The 6048-nt window shown below is 46.2% G+C and overlaps 1 non-coding gene across 1 annotated transcript; it reads right to left on the bottom strand.

The window, feature by feature from the left end:
• Window positions 1-5090: 5090 nt before the first annotated feature.
• Window positions 5091-5162, bottom strand: TRNAC-GCA. The gene has a single exon. It is a non-coding gene; the product is annotated as a tRNA-Cys (tRNA).
• Window positions 5163-6048: the final 886 nt, after the last annotated feature.

Genomic DNA, 6048 nt, shown 5'->3' with positions numbered 1-6048 from the left:
GAGTGAGATTACCTAGGGCATGCACGAGCACCAGCCCCTCTATTATTCACGTCAAGGCGGGAACTTCGGGGGCATCCCCTCCGCATGGCGTCACCCGCCAGAAGTATTTAACCCAGCCAGCCTATGCTTCCTACGAGTTAGCAAGGACTTCCTTCCTGCTTATTCCACTCCATTCAGAGATGCTTTACTTCTTGGACTGCTTCCAGACCTTAGAACACCTTAGGTACCCGCTCCTCGGGGGCCTTGTTACGTTCTGGATATCCGCTTCTCGGAGGGCCTTCCTGCCTGGAGATTCCTGTCATCCTCATTCAGGACACCGCCAGTTCAGCCTAGTGAGTACTTCTATCGCTTCAACCATCTAGCTGAAGGAACCGCTGGTGTACCCTGTGTCTCGGGCCACTACTATGTTCATCCCAGCTACCCTTCTACACTCCGGAGTAAATGCCATCATCTACTTCACTCTGCTGACCCTCTGCACCGCTCTGATCTACTACTCGCTGATCCTCGACATACCCCGTGCTGCAGGCCACTACCGGATCCATCCTGAGGGGTACCATTCTGAGGGGAGTTCCCTGGCATAGCCCACTCTGCGGGCTGCTACCAGGGAAATTTACATCGAGCTGCCTTACTACTCTGGACTGTGTCTTCTCTCCATACTGTAGGTATTTCCCACGATTCCAGTATAATAAAGTCTATTTCATCTGTGTCAGTCTCTGCTGAGGCCCCGTTCATCATAGTGAATCCCACAGGGCTCCTCCCTGTGGGTGGAGACAACTCTCACTATGATCCAGGGTCCACAACCACACCAGATTATAACACATCCATTACATATACATGTATAACTTTGACATGAAGTGTGAGTCCTTGGGCTGTGGCATGATGAGTGCCACCCAGCAGGCAAACCATCTAGACCCATGCTGACAGCAGGCAGACACGCTCAAGCTGGGACTGGAACCAGGCTTCACCTTTACCAGCCTCTTCCACTGCAGGTTGACCCTTTGGTTTTGGAAGGCCAGCAGGGCTTAAGCAAGGAACCAGCAGGAAAGCAGTCAAGCAGCTTGGGGAAACAGCCAAGGTCAGGGCAGGCAGCGAACAAAAGTGAGTCTGTATCCGAGCAGGGTTCAAGGCAGGTGGCAAACAGGCAGTGATGGTATCCAGGCAGGGGTCAGGTCAGGCGGCCATCAGATGAAGTCAGAATCCAGCCAAGGGGCAAGTAACCAGAAGACAGTCTGAGAGGCAAGGACGGAGAGGACAGAGGAAGGGGCCAAGGACTGAGACTAGGCAAGGCAAGGACAGACAAGGAAAGGACTGGAACAAACAAGGCAAAGATAGATAGGGCAATGATTGTAACAGACAAGGAAAAAGCGGGAAATGAAGCAACCAGTGCTGCAGGCAGAAAACATGGCAGGGGGCCTGTTGCTGAGGTGCTGGGTGGTAGAACTGAGCTTCCTTATATAGCAGGACTGGAATGACATCATCAGTCAGCACCTACAGGAAATGCTGGCTGCATAGTCTATAAAATTGTTACTGGAAGTGCAGGTGGTTTCAACCAGGCCCTAGGATGCAGCATGCCGGGAATATCTGGAGGTAAGGGGCGAGGACTGGGATGACATCATCAGTCAGCACCTACAGGAAATGCTGGCTGCATAGTCTATAAAATTGTTACTGGAAGTGCAGGTGGTTTCAACCAGGCCCTAGGATGCAGCACGCCGGGAATATCTGGAGGTAAGGGGCGAGGACTGGGATGACATCATCAGTCAGCACCTACAGGAAATGCTGGCTGCATAGTCTATAAAATTGTTACTGGAAGTGCAGGTGGTTTCAACCAGGCCCTAGGATGCAGCACGCTGGGAATATCTGGAGGTAAGGGGCATTACAAACAAACAATTCACTATCAGGCCGATACAGTACAGTGCGCTCCGATGGAGCGCACTGTTAACTTGCCCTTGGACGCGCATTTTCCCTTACCCCTTATTCAGTAAGGGGTGGAAAACGCGCGTCCAACCCGCGGCACCTAATAGCACCCTCAACATGCAAATGCATGTTGATGGCCCTATTAGGTATGCGCGCAGGATACAGTAAGTAAAATGTGCAGCCAAGTCGCACATTTTACTTTAAGAAATTAGCGCCTACCCAAAAGTAGGCGCTAGTTTCTGCCGGCACCAGGAAAGTGCACAGAAAAGCAGTTTTTACTGCCTGCCCTGACCTTGTTCGCTGCCTGCCCTGACCTTGGCTGTGTCAAGTAAAAACTGCTTTTCTGTGCACCCTCCGACTTAATATCATAGCGATATTAAGTTGGAGGTCCTGAAGGGTGTAAAAAGTAAAAAAAAAAAAAAAAAGGAAAAAACATTTAAATTGGGCGGTGGCTGTCGGGCAGAAAACCGGACGCTCAATTTTGCCGGTGTCCGGTTTCCGAGCCCGTGGCTGTCAGCGGGCTTAAGATCTGACGCCGGCAAAATTGAGCATCAGCTGTCAAACCCGATCTAGAAAGGAATACAACGAGTGAGGTTATAAAATTTGCGGATGATACAAAATTATTCAGAGTAGTTAAATCACAAGTAGGGATGTGAATTGTTTTTTGATGATTTAAAACAATCATCAGATATATTTTAAATCGTCAAAAATCATTAAGAGTCGCGATACAATAGAAATTCCCCCGATTTATCGTGAAAAATCGTAAATCGGGGGAGGGGGAGGGCGGGGAAAACCGGCACACCAAAAAAAACCCCTAAACCCACCACGACCCTATAAATCAAATCTCTTACCTTCCCCCACCCTCCCGAACCCCCCCAAAGCTTTTTACGAGTACCTGGTGGTCCAGTGGGGGCGCGGGGACCAATCTCCCACTCTCGGTCCATCGGCGCCATTTTGGCTGCCACTCAAAAATGGCACCGATGGCCCGCTAAAAAAAACCCCACCCAACCCTTTAAAAACGACCCCTTAGCTTCCCCCACCCTCCTGAGCCCCCCAAAACATTTTAAATTTACCTGGTGGTCTAGTGGTGGTCCCGGGAGCGATCTCCCGTTCTCAGGCCGTCGGCTGCCACTCATAAAGATGGCGCCGATGGCCCTTTGCCCTTACCATATGACAGGGTATCCGTGCCATTGGCCGGCCCCTGTCACATGGCCGGCGCCATCTTTAAAGATGGCCGCCGCCGTCGTAAATATTAAAGACTAAAGAGGTTAGGATTTTTCAGCTTGGAGAAGAGACGACTGAGGGGGGATATGATAGAGGTGTTTAAAATCATGAGAGGTCTAGAACGGGTAGATGTGAATTGGTTATTTACTCTTTCGGATAGTAGAAAGACTAGGGGGCACTCCATGAAGTTTGCATGGGGCACATTTAAAACTAATCGGAGAAAGTTCTTTTTTACTCAACGCACAATTAAACTCTGGAATTTGTTGCCAGAGGATGTGGTTAGTGCAGTTAGTATAGCTGTGTTTAAAAAAGGATTGGATAAGTTCTTGGAGGAGAAGTCCATTACCTGCTATTAATTAAGTTGACTTAGAAAATAGCCACTGCTATTACTAGCACCAGTAACATGGAATAGACTTAGTTTTTGGGTACTTGCCAGGTTCTTATGGCCTGGATTGGCCACTGTTGGAAACAGGATGCTGGGCTTGATGGACCCTTAGTCTGACCCAGTATGGCATTTTCTTATGTTCTTATGTTCTTATCTGCAGACGACGAGGACCAACAGGGGTCCACTCTTGGTGTTAGTGTCAACCTTGTCTCGGCTCAAGGGTCCACATTTCCAACAGAAAGCTGCTAGTGCCATGCAAGCAACACATGGTTAAAGTAACAACAGAGACAGAAAGTGAAAAACAGTGAAATACAATAATGAGTCACAAGGTGGCATCAACCTGTAAGTTAACATCTGTAACAGAAAGTGCCTCCTACTTGTGTAAAAAATTCAATTATCTGCCATTGCTTCAGAGACTGGCATGGGGAAAAAAAAAAACAGAGATGGGACAAGAGGCTACAACACCCAAGAGGGAGTGCGGTAGGGATTAAAGTGAAGGCAAGCAGCTCCAGTACCGCTATATCTAATGTGGATAGCTCACAATTGTAAGGACTCAAAAAAAGAGGCTGCCTGTTTCCAAAGACAGTAACTCTGCTTGGGACTGGCCTTATGGCTCATTGGCAGTGCTGTGTGCTGCTGTACTGGAAACCTGGCTTTAATTCCTAAGTCCAGTTTTTGCTTCTGGAGCTCAGCATGCTGCAGACGTAGCTCTCCTGGCTAGAGGCTGTGAGTTTCAGTCATTGCACAGAAATGATACCCAGTAGTCAGACTCATGGTGCATGCCTACCGGGTTCCAAAGGGAGCCACATGGCCTGTGTCCATGACTGAGGACTGCCATGGTCACAACTGGACAAGGTGAAAGTATGAAAAGGGTTCAAAATGGGAAGGGGGGACCAGGGAATTGTGATTAAAAGCTCTGATTGAGCTGGAAACCCAAAGGAGCAAGGGGAATTGCAAGGATGAAAAAAACACAAACCCCTGTGCTGTCTGCCCTACACTGTCCACCAGATGTCAGTAATATATTAGAAGCACTCACAGACTGTTTCAGGCTTCTAATAGAGATAAAGTGTGCAGAACTCACTTTTACAGATTCCCAGCATACACAAGTACATTTAATGCTGACAGTTTTTTTTTTTTTAATTTGAATCTGCTGTAGTTGAAACTCATCTTAATAGTTAGTGTGTAGTAGATTTTTATACTAAATACAGTTGCTTTTGTTGTAAATGTTTTTAAGCAGATGATTGTCACAAGATGGCAGTGCTGTGAGATTTGATTGACAGGTATTGCTGTTGATGTACCCACTTGTAATTATACACCTCTGCTTTCTATTTGCTTGACTGTGAGTGCCCATCAGTAATTTATTCAGGTCTGCACCTGCATTTATTTGTTTACCCAATCACCCTTGTGCCAATAAACCCCAAACTGCTTTGACTAGTGATCCTGAAAGACCTCCAGCTACATTCCTTAAATCCTAATCAACTCTGTGCCTCATCTGACTAAGCAAGAATTTGGGAGAGGTTGTTTTGTTTTTTTTTAGACATTTGAAATAAAATAAAAAAAAAAAATGAGGGGGCACCCGGATTTGAACCGGGGACCTCTTGATCTGCAGTCAAATGCTCTACCACTGAGCTATACCCCCGTTCCTGCTTAAAGACTACACATAAGCTCTCTTAGCTCATGAGCACCACCTACGTCAACTATTTGTAAATGTTCTTATTTACTTTCATTTCTATGTTGTTTCTCATATTACTGCATTCCATATGCCTCCCTGTATGCGTTTCTTTCCTTTAGTAACAGACTTCCTTAAATCTCTAGAAAATACTGCCTTATCAGTAGCCTATAGTAATTAACCGCAAGCATGTGAAAGTCTAGAGTTATTAAATGCAAACGATCATTTTCTTAGTTTTGTAACTAAACAATACAAATGACTGATTGTTTGTGTGTGTGTGTGTACAGGGTTCCCCTTAATAAAATAATTTAAAAAATAGTTATAACAAAAGAATGCTTTCCCGCTGGCGTCATTCTTACAGATCAGCTGCAATCCTACTGGCACTTTTTATTCCGGCTTCGTCTGACTGGGGCATGGTATTTTTTTTCTCTCGCTCTCTCTCTTGCAAGTTTGGTTTCCTCAGCTCAGGTTTGGCGCCTAAAGATTCTGCAGTGGGGAAGGAGCAAGGATTTTTTTTTTTTGATTGCTTATTTCATTGCCCCCATTATTCACCGAGATCCAGGCGTGTTAGAAATGTAGTCTTTATCCGCCGAGTGGAAAAGGCTTCTGAGGAGTCGAGGTGCAGGCCAGGGTCGCGACTTTACTATGACGACCCCTACAGGGATAATTCGCAACGATTGAATTTTTTTGCAGCTTCAGCACGGAAACATTTTTCATTAAAAAAAAATAAAAAATAATAATAATAGTAGTGCAAGCACAACATCCTGTAACCGACTCGGTGGGACTTTTAGCTGAAAATGTTACACGGAAAAATTGGCCTTGCGGTGCTTTTTAAATGACTTTTGCTTGTACTGTT

The sequence above is a fragment of the Rhinatrema bivittatum genome, chromosome 3 (assembly GCF_901001135.1).
Source record: "Rhinatrema bivittatum chromosome 3, aRhiBiv1.1, whole genome shotgun sequence".
NCBI lineage: Eukaryota > Metazoa > Chordata > Amphibia > Gymnophiona > Rhinatrematidae > Rhinatrema > Rhinatrema bivittatum.
Note: the sequence above shows the minus strand (reverse complement) of the source record. Positions and strands in the feature narration are given on the sequence as shown.